The following is a 16988-nucleotide window of genomic DNA, read 5'->3' as shown; positions in this document are numbered from 1 at the left end:
GCCTCAATCTGCAGGGAAAAAAAAAAAAAAGGAGAGATCAGCATATTTCCTAACTATGCAAACTAGTTTGTTCAACTACTCATCTCTCATCAATTTCCTTTCACTATTTTATTTGACCTCTCAAAATTCACGTATAATGTCCTTCCAACTTCTTTAACAACTTTAGCATTTCCTTCTCAAACATATTTTCTGTCTCTAGCTAATATCCTTGAAATCAAACACCACATTATTTTTTATTCCTGGTCGAAAAGTTTTAGAAATTGATTGACTCCAGTGATAGTTGGCCAAAGCCTAGTATAATTATTTATTAACACTGTGATACCACACAGGTCTTTATCACCTGGAACTGTTTCACCAATAACCTAAATATCCTTGTATCTGAAAACAGCATCTTAACCAATGAATCTAGTTTTCACATTTGTTGAAAAATCTAAATGTCAGTTTCCTATTAAGATATTCTCAGTCATCATTCAGATTTTAATTGCACAACTTCCTGTAAAGAGTCAGGGTTGTATGAGTGTTCATTTCCTTTGTTTACAGTTTCATTTAGGTAAAATTGACATAGAATACTGTATGAGTTTAAGATTTACAGCCTAACGACATATACAAACTGTGATTACCACAATGCACTGACATCCATCATTTCATGTATTCAAAAAATTTTTTTTCTTTTTGATGAGATCTTTTAGGATATACTTTAAAATATACTATGCAGCAGTGTTAGTTATATCTTCCCTGATGGCTCAGCTGGTAAAGAATCCACCTGCAATGCAGGAGACCTAGGTTCAATCCCTGGGTTGAGAAGATCCCCTGGAAAAGAAAATGGCAACCCACTCCAGTATTCCTGCCTGGGAAAACCCATGGACAGAGGAGCCTACAGGCTGAATTCCATGACATCACAAGAGTTGGACACGACTTAGTGACTATACCACCATCTGTGTTAATTACTGCCATCATGTCGTGGATTATATCCCAGTACTACTTTATCTTATAACTGAAGTTTGTACCTTTTGACAACTTTCATTAATTCTCCCACCCCAAGTCCCATCTCTGGTGACCACAAATCTAATCTCTTTTTCTGTAAGTTTAGTTATTTTTAGATTTCACAAGTAAGATCCTACAGTACTTGTTTTGCTCTGTTGGACTTCTTTCACTTAGCCTAACTCCCTCAAGTTGCATCCACACTGTTGCAAATGGCAGGACTTCCTTATTTTTTTATGACTAAATGTTATTCTATTCTCTCTCTGTGTTTGTATATATCTAACATTAACTTTGCCCATTTATCTCTCTATGAACACTTAAATTGTTTACTTGTTTCAGAGACTATAAATAATGCTGCAGGAATAAGGGAGTGCAGATGTCTCTTTGACATAGTGATTTTGTTTGCTTCAGATATATACACATAAACAGAATTGTTGAGTCATATGTAGTTCTATTTTTATTTTTCTGAGCAACCTCCATACTGTTTTCTATAGTGGATGCACCAATTTACATTCCTAGCAACAAGGCACCAGAGTTCCCTTTTCTCCACATTCTTGCCAGCATCTGCTATCTCTTGTCTTTTTGCTAATAATCATTCTAACACATATGAGATGGTACCTCATTGCAATTTTTTTGCGTTCCTTAGTGATTAATGATGATGAGTATCTTTTTTATGTATGTGCTGGCCATTTGAATAGCTTCATTGGAAAAATATCTATTCAAGTCCTATGCTCATAATATTTGACAAGGGGGCCAAGATTCCTCAATGGAGAAAAGATAGTATATACAATAAATGATGCTGGTGAAGTAAGATGTTCACATATAAAAGAATGACAAGACCTATGTCTTACACAATCACAGAAATGAACTCTAATGGATTAAAGGCTTAAATGTAAAACCTAACACCTTAAAAATTCTAGACAAAAACACAGGGAAAAGCTCCTTGACAGATTCATGACAGTGATTTTTTTGCTTTATATGAAACCTAAAGCACAATCAGTGAAACACAAAAATAAACAAATGTGACTACATCAAACTAAAAAGTTTCTGCATAGCAAAAACGGATGGTCAACAAAATGATAAGGCAACATACAGAATGAGAGAAAATACTTGTAAATCATGTATCTGAAAAGAGGTCAAAGTACATAAAGAACACATATATCCTTAATAGCAAAATGACCAAAGAATCAGATTTAAATGGCTATTCCTTTCAATGCTGATTAATAGTACAAGAGAATCACAAGCTTCTTAGAGAACCCCAGCAAATCCAATAAAAAACAAAATATACCTAATTCTGTATCATCCATTCTGTCTACTTTCACCATTCATGCATTTAGGCTGTAGAATATTTTCTGAGAAACTGGTTTAAGTAAATAAAATACTTCATGTTTGCTTGTTTCACCTGTATGTTTCTCTTTCCTTTAATTTATATCTTCTAAAAGTTGTATGGTATTTCATGGGAGTCCTTAATCCTCACTCTTCTTTATTCTTCATCAGTGACCTAATTAATTTTTCTTAAAGGCTAAAGCTTTGATCATTATATCTTTGGAGCTTTACATGTCAAATATTTTGAAGATACAGTATCTTTTTGAAAAGATCAATATATGCTTGGAATTAACATCAAATGAACTGCTTCTCAAAATTAAGGAAAAAACAAAAACACCTAGAGGACTTATAAAAACACGTATTTCCAGGTACACTCCAAACCTCTCACTTCTAGAGGAAACTAGGAAGGTTGTTGTTGTTGTTTAGTCCCTAAGTTGTGTCCAATTCTTTGTGACCCCGTAGACGGCATCAAGCCAGACTCCTCTGTCCATGGGGTTTCCCAGGCAAGAATACTGGAGTGGGTTGCCATTTCTTTCTCCAGGGGATCTTCCCAACCCAGGGATCAAATTTGCATCACTTGCACTGGCAGGCAGATTCTTTAGCACTGAGCCACCAGGGAAGTCCCACGTTATTAGACTTTTTGAGATGCTTTATTCATGCATTGCTGCTGCTTAAGTCTATATTCAACATTATTTCCTCATTGTCACTGATATTTATCTCAATGACAGCAGGGATAATATGTTCTTGCATGGAATCCTTTTTAATCTAGTAACTTTTTTTTTTCACTCAGTCTTTTTCTTTTCAAAATACCTGAAATGTCTATGTGCTTCCTTCCAATTAGATTAAAAAAAAAAAAAAAAAACCTGAACTGAACTACATTTCACAACTTCAACCTCCACCTTGAAGCCTTCTCATGTCCTCCCAATTTTTATCTAACTGCAATGCATGTACTCATGAAACTCTGATTCCTTAAGGTTAAAAAACTGTGAAGGAAACAGTGGCTATATACCAATTTGAATTGAGGTAAACTGCATATAATATTAATGTTTAAGTGATATATAATTATGTTTGCAAATTAGAAGCTCTGAAAAATCCTGCAAAACTTTTAAATGTGTTTAATTCAATGTGTCTCAAATTTATTTAGAGTGCCTCTTTAAGGATATGCTGATATCACTAGTGAGTAGTCTTAGGACAATGTGAAAATACTTTCTATGTATTTGGTTTGTTTTTAGCAAAAACATAGCTTTTATTTAAATTTGTGCAGAGTTCTCATTACCTTCATTTTTTGGCACATCTACTAATGAAAATCACTTTCACTGACAGATTCATATTTAAATCATTTTACATATACCATCACTATTTTAACTGGCAATGTTTACTGCAGGGAACTAAGTTATATTAGAAAGGAATTATAATAACATAGCTAGATCATGAGCTTGAATCTGTACACTAATCCTTACTTGAGTGATTTAAAGCAAACTATAAAAGTAGGAAGTCTCCTGAAAAGCATCAAAAGACCAATTGTATGCTAATCCCTAGCACACAGAGCATGGTAGATAATAAATTCTCAACACATCACAGTTTAGCAATCAATTGTGTAATAGTTTCAAAAGCATAAGTACAGGGGGAAAAGCTATTCTAACATTTATGGTGCTCATCCATTAATCCACAGTCTACTCTTGTTATATAAATAACCATCAGAAAGCAGCAAAGATGATGTTGCCATTAGCTTCATTTTGGGGGTGTTATGAGAAACTGTGTTTGGAATCCTTCCATTCTGTTTGCATAAGGATGCCATTTGCTTCATGATTCACTACATCATTTTTTTTTTCTCTTGAGAATTTGCAAAAACTTCAAATACTAGAAATTTTTTGTATTTCCCTTAAGTAATTGTTTTGTTTTTCATGCTATATTTTTGTGAACCTCAAACATTATAATATATTCCTTTTGAAATACCTGTTAAGTAAGTTAAGTGTTAGTCACTCAGTCATGTCTAACTCTTTGCTACCCTATGGACTGTAGCCTGTCAAACTACTCTGTTCATGGGATTCTCCTGGTGAAAATACTGGAGTGGGTTGCCATCCCTTTCTCCAGGGGATCTTCCTGACCCAGGGATCAAACTCCTGTCTCCTACATTGCAGGCAAATTCTTTACCATCTGAGCCATCAAGGAAGCCCTACTACTGCTACTGCTGATAAATCACTTCAGTCGTGTCCGACTCTGTGTGACCCCATAGACGGCAGCCCACCAGGCTCCCCCGTCCCTGGGATTCTCCAGGCAAGAATACTGGAGTGGGTTGCCATTTCAAGGAAGCCCTATTAGAAAGTAATATATAAGAGTTCATATATGTATTTGCATTTAGGGCAAAAATGCTATGCCTGCATCCATGGTGCTTGGAACCATTTTGTAAGGAAAAGTAACAATAAATGTGTGTGTATAAGTATATATGCACTGTGTGTGTGTATATATATATATATATATGTATATATAGTCATGTGTGTGTGTTACACACACACGTTGCAAGACTAGTACAACTACCCTTTTAATAAGTTCATCATTCCTCTGGATTTGGATATAGTATGCCCTGTTTATGCATGCACAGTCACTCAGTCATGTCTGACTCTTTGTGACCCTTTGGACTGTAGTCTACCAGGTTCCTCTGTCCATGGGATTTTGCAGGCAAGAATACTGGAGTGGGTTGCCATTTCTTCCTCCGGGGGATCTTCCTGACCCAGGGATTGAGCCAATGTCTCCAGTACTAAACAATTAGTATGAATAACTTAAGGCTCAAAATATTCTATTATCTAACCAATTATTAAAATCAGGAACAATTATTAAAATCAGGAAATTTAACACCAATGCAATACTATTATCTAATCTAAGTAATTGGTATAATTTCAATTTTCTTAGTATTGCCATTTATCAGTTTTTCCCCATATGGATACAGTTAGTATCAAGCATTGCATTTTATCATTATGTTTATTTAATCTATTCTAAAGGAATTCTTTAATTTTTTTTTAATCTCAAGCATTCTGTGATCTAAAGGCGAGTTATTTTTGTAGAACGTCCCTCAATTAGGATTTATACAATATTTCTTTAAGATTAGGTTCAAGTTATGCATTTTGGTTATATTACTACAAATACGATGTGTTCACCATGGTGCATCATATTAGAAGCCATGTAATATTTGATTATCCTAAAGTTCTGTGCTAAGTTGCTTTAGTCGTGTCCAACTCTGTGTGACCGCATGGACTGCAGCCCACCGGCTCCTCTGTCTGCACGATTCTCCAGGCAAGAATACTGGAATGGGTTGCCATGGCCTCCTCCAGGGGATCTTCCTGACCCAGGGATTGAATTCACGTTGGCAGGTGGGTTTTTTCTAGGCGTCACTTGGGAAGCCCATCCTAAAGTTGGTAATATTAATTTTGATCAGTTGGTTTAGGTGATGTCCACTGTATCTCTCCTGTGTAAAGTTTTTATTTTCCATATTGTCATTAATAAGTAATTTGTAGCGAGATACTTTGAAGACCCCATAAATATCTTATTTCTCTTCACTATACTACCAACCAATAGTTTTACCAACTATTAATGATTATATGGGGCTCAGTGATTACCATGGAGAAGGCAATGGCACCCCACTCCAGTACTCTTGCCTGGAAAATCCCATGAATGGAGGGGCCTGGTGGGCTACAGTCCATGTGGTCACTAGGAGTCAGACACGACTGAGTGACTTCACTTTCACTTTTCACTTTCATGCACTGGAGAAGGAAATGGCAACCCACTCCAGTGTTCTTGCCTGGAGAATCCCAGGGACAGGGGAGCCTGGTGGGCTGCTATCTATGGGGTCCCAGAGAGTCGGACATGACTGAAGCAACTTAGCATTACCATTAGTGATTACCAGGTGGCTCAATAAGGAGTCACCTGGTAAGGGCTCTGCTTGCCAATGCAGGAGACATACGTTCAATCCTGGGGTCAGGAAGATCCTCTGGAGAAGGGAATAGCAACCCACACCAGTATTCTGGAAAATCCCATGGACAGAGGAGCCTGGTGGGCTACAGTCCAGGAGGTCACAGAGTCGGACACTACTGAGCAACTAAGCACACAGGCACAATGATTATATAATTACATCATTCTTTATGTATTTATTAGCTGATTTTTTTTTCAAGAAAGTACTTTTTCTTCTCTTTAACTTTCCTGTTCATTTGTTTATAACACTAATAGCTAATGAAACTTTATTAAGTGAATTATAATCAATTGCAACCACTATTTATTTTATGTCCAAATTATCCTAGATGTCCCCACTGAAAGCCTCTTCAGGCTGGCCCATATTTCTTTTCCTTCTGTCTACATTGTTTTCTTGACTGTTTCTCTCATTTCTAGCACCCTGAGGTATTAGAATTTCATCTTATTTTTCTCAGCCTAAGTTTATCAGGAAAAAGAGTTTTCTCTAATGATCCTTGGATTCTTTCAGTGGAAAATGATATTTAAAAGTTAAAATATGGGACCAAAGCCAGAATGTCTACTTTCACCCCTCCCCAGTCAATATTGTACTGGAAGTCCTAGCTAATATAATCAGAAAAGAACAAAAGAGGTATACAGATTGAGAAGGAAGAAATAAAACTGTAGTGGTTTGCAAAGTACATGACTGTCTTAGTTAAAAATCCCAAAAAGCCAATAAAAAACTCCTAGTAACTAGTAAGCACTTATGGAAACATTGCAAGATGCAAGTGTGTTACATGAGTCATTTGTTCTCTTATAAATAACAACAAATAATTGGAATTTTAAATTTAAACATGATACTATTTAACTGCAAAAACTTTAAGCATAAACCTAATAGGCAAATTTTATATATAAAGAAAACAATAAATATCTGGTAAGGAACTTCCCTGGTGGTCCAATGGTTAGGCTTTTTTTTTTTTTTTTTTCCCACCTTCCAATGCAGAATCCCTGGTTGTGGAGCTAAGATCACATATGCCTTGTGGCAAAAAACAAAAACATAAACAGCAAAAACAATATTGTAAAAAATTTAACAAGCACTTTAAAAATGGTCAACATCAAAAAATCTTAAAAAAAAAATAAATCTCTGGTAAAAGACATCAAAGAAGCTTTCATTAAATGAAGAATATATATGTATGTATTAGAAGACTCAATACTGTCAAGATGTCAGTTCTTCACAGAGTTAATGAAAACTCAATCAAAACCCCAATATTATTTGGATGTTAACAAACTGTACTAAATTCTAAATTACATATGGAAATGAAAAAAAGAACAGCTAACACAACCTCAAGTGAGAACAAAATCATAGGACTTTGACCTAGAGCCAGACATCCTGGAATGTGAAGTCAAGTGGGCCTTACAAAGCATTACTATGAACAAAGCTAGTGGAGGTGATGGAATTTCAGTTGGCTATTCCAAATACTGAAGGATGATGCTGTGAAAGTGCTGCACTCAATACGCCAGCAAATTTGGAAAACTCAGCAATGGCCACAGGACTGGAAAAGGTCACTTTTCATTCCACTCCCAAAGAAAGGCAATGCCAAAGAATGCTCAAACTACCTCACAATTGCACTCATCTCACACGCTAGTAAAGTAATGCTCAAAATTCTCCAAGCCAGGCTTCAGCAATATGTGAACCATGAACTCCTGATGTTCAAGCTGGTTTTAGAAAAGGCAGAGGAATCAGAGATCAAATTGCCAACATCTGCTGGATCATGGAAAAAGCAAGAGAGTTCCAGAAAAACATCTATTTCTGCTGTATTGACTATGCCAAAGCCTTTGACTGTGTGGACCACAATAAACTGTGGAAAATTCTGAAAGAGATGGGAATACCAGACCACCTGACCTGCCTCTTGAGAAATTTGTATGCAGGTCAGGAAGCAACAGTTAGAACTGGACATGGAACAACAGACTGTTTCCAAATAAGAAAAAGGAGTACATCAAGGCTGTATATTGTCACCCTGTTTGTTTAACTTATATGCAGAGTACATCATGAGAAATGCTGGACTGGAAGAAACACAAGCTGGAATCAAGATTGCCGGGAGAAATATCAATAACCTCAGATATGCAGATGACACTACCCTTATGGCAGAAAGTGAAGAGGAACTCAAAAGCCTCTTGATTAAAGTGAAAGTGGAGAGTGAAAAAGTGGCTTAAAGCTCAACATTCAGAAAACGAAGATCATGGCATCCGGTCCCACCACTTCATGGGAAATAGATGGGGAAACAGTGGAAACAGTGTCAGACTTTATTTTGGGGGGCTCCAAAATCACTGCAGATGGTGACTGCAGCCATGAAATTAAAAGACGCTTACTCCTTGGAAGGAAAGTTATGACCAACCTAGATAGCATATTCAAAAGCAGAGACATTACTTTGCCAACAAAGGTTCATCTAGTCAAGGCTATGGTTTTTCCTGTGGTCATGTATGGATGTGAGAATTGGACTGTGAAGAAGGCTGAGCGCCGAAGAATTGATGCTTTTGAACTGTGGTGTTGGAGAAGACTCTTGAGAGTCCCTTGGACTGCAAGGAGATCCAACCAGTCCATTCTGAAGGAGATCAGCCCTGGGATTTCTTTGGAAGGAATGATGCTAAGGCTGAAACTCCAGTACTTTGGCCACCTCAAGCGAAGAGTTGACTCATTGGAAGACTCTGATGCTGGGAGGGACTGGGGGCAAGAGGAGAAGGGGACGACAGAGGATGAGATGGCTGGATGGCATCACTGACTCGATGGACGTGAGTCTGGGTGAACTCCGGGAGTTGGTGATGGACAGGGAGGCCTGGCGTGCTGCAATTCATGGGGTCGCAAAGAGTCGGACATGACTGAGTGACTGATCTGATCTGATCTGAACAGTATGTGATTTCAAGAGTAAGTACAAAGCTACAGTAATCAAAGTAATATGTACTGTGTGTACATCTGAAACTAACAGAACATTATAAATCAACTGTGCTCAAATAAGTAGTTGATTTACGTGTTAATTTTATTTTCTTTTAAAAAGAAAAAATTAAGATGATATTAGCAAAAGAATAGAAAACTAGATCAATGAAATAGAATAGAGAGGCCAGAAATAGACCTATATACATATAGGCAACTGATCTTTCACAAAGGAGAAAAGATATTCAATGGATAGGAATACTTTTTGAAGAAATATGCTGTAAAAACTAGGTATACACCTGTAAAAATAATTTAAAAACCTAAAAATTTTATATAGGAACTACAAATTGATTATAGACGTATATGTATAATACAAAACCATAGAGTTCGTAGAAGATAACACAGGAGAAAATCTAGGGTATCTAGAGTTTGGCATTGACTTTTTTTTTTTTTAACACTACCAAGGCACAATCGATGAAGGGGAAGAAGAAGTTGGAAGTCATTATTAAAAACTTCTCTGTGAAAGACACTATTAAGGGAATAAATATACAAATCATGTTGGAAGAGATTGCAAAATATTTAACTGATAAAGGATTATTATCTAAAATGTATTAAGAACTCTTAAAAACTCAACAAGAAAACAAATGAAACTATCAACAAGAGGGAAAATATCTGAACAAATATCAAAGAAAATATACAAGTGGTAAATATATGAAGACATTTTCAACATATGTCTTTAGAAAATTGAAAACAACAGCAGCAAAGAGATGTCATTACACACCTATTACAAAGGCTAAAGTCTAAACCACTGACAACACTAAATGCTGGTGAGGATATGGAGCAGCAGGAATTCTCGTTTATTGATTATGGGAATGCAAAATGGAACAGCCGCTTTGGAAGACAGTTTGTTAGTTTCTTACACAGCTAAACCTTGGATTGAACCTGAATCTGCCGTATAGCTAAACGTAGTCTTACCAGAAAATCTAACAACTGTGCTCCAAGGCATTTATCCAAATGAGCTCAAAACTTCTGCCTATGTGAAAATTTCGCACTAAAATTTATAGCAATTATATGCAAGGTTGCCAAAATTTGGAAGCAACCAAGATGTTCTTCAGTGAGTGGATAAACTAACGGTGGTAAATCCATTAAATACTATACCATTCAGTAATAAACAGAAACACGTTCTCAAGCTGTGAAAAGAGATGGAGGAGTGTTAATTGCATGTTGCTAACCAAAGAAGCCAATCAAAAAAGGCAACATATTACTTGACTCCGACTATATGACACTCTGTAAAAGGCAAAACTGTGGACACAGTAAAAGGATCCATGATCTCCAGGATGCCAAGGTAGGTGTGGAGAGAAAAAGGAATAAATTAGTAGATCAGGGCAGTGAAATTATTGTAATGCTGGATCTAGGTCATTATTCATTCATCAAAAAGTGTAGAGTATATAATACAAACAAACTTTGATGTCAAATGTGAATTTTAGCTAACAATAATGTATTAGTGTTAGTTCATCGACACAACAAAATTTCATCCTAATACAAGATGATAACAGGGGAAACTGAGGGGAGAAAGATGCATAGATATATGGGAATTATCTCCACTCTGTTCAATTTTACTACAATCAAACTGCTTCAGAAAAAAGTATTAATTTGTCTAAAAACTAAGATATGGATGTTATGTGTGCTCATTGACATTGGTGTGTCATTTCTTCTGGGTGTTCTCAGAAAGCAGAACTAGAAAGAAGTACAAATGTACATATGCGATACACATATACATACAATTATGTATGAATTTTAGGTTCATATATACAAGACCCTATGGAATGTAGCCTGCCAGGCTCCTCTATCCATGGGGATTCTCCAGGCAAGCATACTGGAGCGGGTCGCCAAATCTTCTTCCAGGGGATCTTCTTGACTCAGATCAAATCCACATCTCTTATGTCTCCTGCATTGGCAGATGGGTTCTTTACCACTAGTACCACCAGGGAAGCCCCACATACATATATACAAATATATAAAACCATATATAGCTTTTTTATATATACAAATATATAAAACTACATGTATAAAGATGTGTGTATATATAAAGTTTTATGTACTAATCTGTACTTATAGTCTTTAATTTATACTAGCACCGACAATTCCAATTCAATCTGCACTGAGTGGGCATTCTAGTCTGTCCTCTTCATGTTTATAAACCCCTGCTTCATTTGTGATAAAAGAAAATCAATGAAATTACTATTTTTTCCCCAAGTCTGGAGCTCACAGAAAATGTTTTAGAAACACTCATATTACTATGGAAAACAATTTTATTAAGTTTATTTGTATATTTAAATTTGATAGTTCAGACAAGTGAGAGTCATCCATGTAACCTACACCTCTATCAATGTATGGAACACATTTTCTTATGCCAGAATTTTCCTTGTTTCCGTTTTCTTAATTTCATCCGGTGGCAATCAAATTCTGGGGTGTTTTTCTCATGAAACATTAGGTTTGTCCAAAACACACACAGACACACAAACACACCCCGCTATTTGTATGGGTTTTCATTGTCATGCTTCTTAAACCCTACTCAGCATCTTGAGCTCCATGCATGCTGTTGAGTGTAAGAATCATTCACTATTTTTTGCCTTGCTAAGTAAAATTCCTCTCCTTCTTTCCTTTTTCTGTGGATTAATCAAGAAATTAGGGTTAGGGTTAGGGTTAGAAACTGGAGCCTATTATACAGAGTGAAATAAACCAGAAAGAAAAACACCAATACAGTATACTAATGCATATATATGGAATTTAGAACGATGGTAACAATAACCCTGTATACGAGGCAGCAAAAGAGACATTGATGTATAGAACAGTCTTTTGGACTCTGTGGGAGAGGGAGAGGGTGGGATGATTTGGGAGAATGGCATTGAAATACGTATAATCATATATGGAACGAGTCGCCAGTCCAGGTTTGATGCATGATACTGGATGCTTGGGGCTGGTGCACTGGGACAACCCAGAGGGATGGTATGGGGACGGAGGAGGGAGGAGGGTTCAGGATGGGGAATGCATGTATACCTGTGGCGGATTCATTTTGATATTTGGCAAAACCAATACAATATTGTAAAGTTTAAAAATAAAATACAATTAAAAAAAAAACAAAAAAAATTTTATTTCATTTTCTCTATTTGCATTATAGATAGCTATACCTTCTTATCCTGTTGTTTATTTCTTTGAATTAAAGTTTAATTTTTGCAGTATATTTTAATAATGTATTATTTATATGAACGATAATAATCTTTTGCTATCATAGACACATTGTATAATACATACATATCATACATATATATTGTATAATACAAGCATATAATATATGTATCTGTGATATATATAATACTTATCTTACACAGAGCTGGACTGAATGTCTTATAACCTATCCTGAATCTTTTAAAAGAAGTAATATCAATGTTAATCTATTAAAAGAACAAGTGATATTTTGTTGCTGATGAAATCTATTAGCTTTAAATATTATCAATACTGAAAGGATATGGGCAACTTCATATAGCTTATAATCTTTAAAAAGTTTCAGTAAAAATCTATATTAAAAACAAAGATTTCTGTTGCTACAGGCAAAATTTAACCTTCATCAATCACAATCACCTATTTTTGCTTACTTTGTGAAAAGTTTTTGTGAATGGTGCTACAGGAAGTCAATTAGTTTTATGTAGGTTTTTGAAGGCAAAGTAACTTTATAAAATTTTAAAGCAGATAAATGAACAAAGATTCTAAATCAGGAATATGCTCTTTGTTCTGCTTCTATTTAGATAAGTTTAAAGTATTATTCATTCCAGGAGTTATTTTAAATTATGCTCCCAAAAGGCACTTAAGAAAAACTTAATATGTTTCTATATTTATTTTTCCCCTTCTTAGCCTCTTTTAAGTTTTTTTTCAAAGCTATCATCCCTGAAAAGTGTCTGAGCTGATAATCTGACAATGTACATATCACTATTTTGTCCAGTTAAATTCTCCTGCATTATAGTAAAACAAGCAGTTTCCAAAAATGAGACAATCAATTCACTCACACAATGAATCTTGGAATTGCATTTTCTTGTGAGAAGTCCAAATTATATAAAAGGCCTTAGTCCTAACATAAATTTTGGAGCAAACCCTGTGACGTAATAACTTCAAGTAGAACAATGGGAGTTCAAAGAATCTTTGTTCCAATTCCTCTAAATTTATTTATGCTGTCAAGGAATGAGGCCTGTAGAAACTGCAATGCGTGTGATCTTTGACACATAAAATGATCATTATCTCTCATTTCCAGTTAAGAAGAAGTAACACTTCCTGACTCTCTGAAAAGATCGTACTTAAACTTGTTTTTGTACTGATTGTATTACATCTTCACCCAGTACAGCAATAATTATGTACTAGTTTTTAAAGGAACATTTTTCTTCCCATTATTGGTATTTTTATTCTGTGAACAGAGATACATTTCTAACCCTAAACCTTTCACTAACTTTTTACTGATTCCACTACTGAGGAGGTATATCTTGTTGTCTGATTCCTAGATTTGAACAGAATGACAATACTTGTGTGTGTGTGTGTGTGTGTGTGTGTGTGTGTGTGTGTGTGTTGGGGGGTATTCTCCTCAGTTTTCTACTCTCTCCCTATATTGGAATTGTATATTCATACTTTGCATGTGAGTTTCTAATGCTCTGAAAGTGAAAGTTGCTCATTCGTGTCCAACGCTTTGCAACCCCATGGACTGTATAGTCCATGGAATTCTCCAGGCCAGAATACTGGAGTCGGTAGCTGCTCCCTTCTCCAGGGGATCTTCCCAACCCAGGGATCAAACCCAGGTCTCCCACATTGCAGGAGGATTCTTTACCAACTGAGTGACAGTATGCTCTATTTTACATACTTTTCAGTCCTTCTGATTTATCTGTATTCATGTGACTTGCTTTGGGCAAGAAAATATGGGCAGAATTACCAGGCCAGTTTTGAAGCCAGGGCTTTAAGTAGCATTGCTTGATTCCAGTCTGTGCTTCAGTGATCTGTCATGAGAAAAGCATGTTTAGCTAGGTGCTGGTACAAAAAGAATGCAGAGATGGAACAAGTGTTGAAAGTGTTACTCCATGGGCTATAGTCCACCAGGCTCCTGTCCATGGGGTTTTCCAGGCAAGAATACTGGAGTGGGTAGCCATTCCCTTCAGGGGATTTTCCTGACCCAGGGGTTGAACCCAGGTCTCCTGCATTTCAGTTAGATTGTTCACCATCTGAGCTACCAGGGAAGCCCACAGAGACCAAGGAACAAACCTAAAACCTACTGCAGACTGAAGCCCAGCCAAGTTGGCCAGTAGCTTAAACAGAGCCACCCTCCTAACACATAGACTGGAAATAGAGAAAAGCATGTGCTGTTTGAAAGTACTGAGCTGGGAGTGTTTGTCACAAAGCCCTGCTGTAGCACTGGTGAAGCAATACAATATGCCTGTTTAATATTGGTGCTATTTCTATTCTTGGGAGTGGCTTTCTCAAAGATAGCACTTGTCAGCTCCCCTTTATACTGTGTCTTAGCCTACATAGTCTGTCTGTTGCTTAGAGGCTAAGGGTGCTCATGGCTGAACTGTATTTAATAGGAGGTCTGATAGAACAACTTTTCACACGTCAATGTATGGAGAAGTAGTTCTGGCTTATATATGATTTAACTTAAACTAACTAGAATGGCCTGTTTTATGGCTACTTTACACATATACTGTACCTCTGCTTTTAATATTAAAGAAAAAAAAACACATTTGAAAATCAAAATGCAGTAACTATGTTTCAGGCATTCAAAATGTAGCTGCAAGGCCATTGTGTCTGGGTAGATTGATTGATTTTTATGGATGTGGTTTTAGACACATTTCTGCATTACTGAGAACTTGATTTTCTAAACTTTCAGGTCAAGGATGTGACCAGTCATTCTCAAACAATACTTGCTACCAGCTGCCAGCTTCAACCTTATGACTTCAAGGCCTCCCTTGTAACTATGCAACTGTTTTGGACTCCAACCAATTCTTACTTATGAAGCATCCTTACTTCTTGCAACATCCAATCCTAATTTTTGGCAAATATTGTATGTACTTTTGAGAGTTTTGCCTCTATAGAAACATCATTTATTTTGTAGTCCAGCAGAATACAATTCAAGGGCTTCTTCAATCTGTGTCTCAAGGGCCATAATGCTCAGTTTGGCCCTCAAATAAAACACTTTTCTATTCCTATTGATTATTCCCATCAACAGGTCCTTGTGGCTCTCAAACTAAATCAAATTCCCCAGTTTATTTTCTAATAAGGATATTGGTCTTCTATATTTACTCTTTCACAAAAGAAGGAAGGTACTATAAATTAAAGACTCACTGGAAACGTAAGCAAAAGGAGCATAATTGTGAAACCTGTTTCTTAGAGACATGACCATTGATCTTAGAAGGATTTTTTTCTTTTGTACAATAACAATTAGGCCTGGGCTAGGACACAGGTCTAAATAATTGAAATGCAGGAGGAAAAGAAAAGTTTATAATATGGTCCTCAGCAGATTTTCAAGTCTCCCAGAAATGTATTTGCAGACGAATTCAACATTTGTTTAGCTAAATACATTAACACTGTTTAGCGTCCAGTTGTGTCTGAGTCTTTGCAGCCCCATAGACTGCCGCATGCCAGGCTGCATTAACATAGGTTTCTCCTTTTTAGAGGGTTGATTCATCCATTTAAGGACCAAAATCAATAATTTTTAGAATGTTCTTTTTGTGTCAGCATTGAAGAATCAGGCTTTAAATTTTGCTAAAAACCAGTAATCCACATCTGCTCAACTGTCAAATCATCTAGATAATTGCTAAAGAAGGTCCTTTAGTGACAGGACATCCAACATGTTCTTTTCAAGAACACATGGACTCTTTAACGAAAGAGATAGAACACAATGTATACAGAAAATAGCCATTAACAAACATCTGCCAGGAAAAAAATGTAAAGGCAATATGTTCTATTTACATGAACACAAAAATTCCAAATAAACTATGATGCAACACAATCCATAAATATTTCATTACTATATGGGGTTTACTATAAAAAATTCAAATTAGTTAACACTCAAAAATTATTCAAAGTAATTCAGCATATTGAGAATAAAAAATCAACAAGATCTTTTTGCTAAATAAAATATTGAAATAATTGATAAAGCAAACACAGATGACGATTAAAGTAAATCTTAAAAATATGCAGAATAGGAGCATCTTAAGTCTGGAAAGATACAAAAATATGCAACTAACATTCTACTTAAGAAATCAGCTTTCTTCTGAGTTTGAAAAGAAAAAATAATTTCCAGTGTCTTCAGTTTTTAATATATTGTATTGAAGGTCACCTATGCAAATAAAAAAAAAAACAAAGGAAATGAAATTAATACTGGTAAAGAATTAAAAATTTAATTATTTTTGAAAAACCAAACTGTGTGCAAATTATACTCTAAAGGAACTATAAACAAACAAGTAAACAAAAACTAGAAAATGAATACATAAATTTGGTAGTTTTCCTGGAAAAAATCAACATAAAATTTCCATTTTATTTTAAAAATCTAGCACACTGGCATTATGCCTTCTGAATTTTTCAGGTTGTATAACAGAATATTTTAGATATTAAAGTCATTCACATAATGACACTTGAACAGATGATTCCTGTGCTCTTAACATATTCTAGGTCTCTAGTACTCTTGCCTGGAAAATCCCATGGATGGAGGAGCCTGGTGGGCTGCAGTCCATGGGGTTGCGAAGAGTTGGACACGACTGATCAACTTCACTTTCACTTT

At 35.8% G+C, this 16988-nt stretch overlaps 1 long non-coding RNA gene across 1 annotated transcript in view; it reads right to left on the bottom strand.

Moving 5' to 3' along the window:
• Positions 1 to 16273: 16273 nt before the first annotated feature.
• The window catches only part of LOC133233362 (uncharacterized), a 30442-nt gene continuing 29727 nt past the window's right edge, over positions 16274 to 16988 (bottom strand). Inside the window, exon 3 of the long non-coding RNA XR_009731693.1 lies at positions 16274 to 16547. This is a non-coding gene — a long non-coding RNA (uncharacterized LOC133233362). The remainder of the gene's footprint in view (positions 16548 to 16988) is intronic.

Source organism: Bos javanicus, chromosome 20 (genome assembly GCF_032452875.1).
Source record: "Bos javanicus breed banteng chromosome 20, ARS-OSU_banteng_1.0, whole genome shotgun sequence".
NCBI classification, from domain to species: Eukaryota; Metazoa; Chordata; class Mammalia; order Artiodactyla; family Bovidae; genus Bos; species Bos javanicus.
The sequence above is the reverse complement of the archived record's forward strand: the minus strand, read 5'-3'. Positions and strand labels throughout refer to the sequence as shown.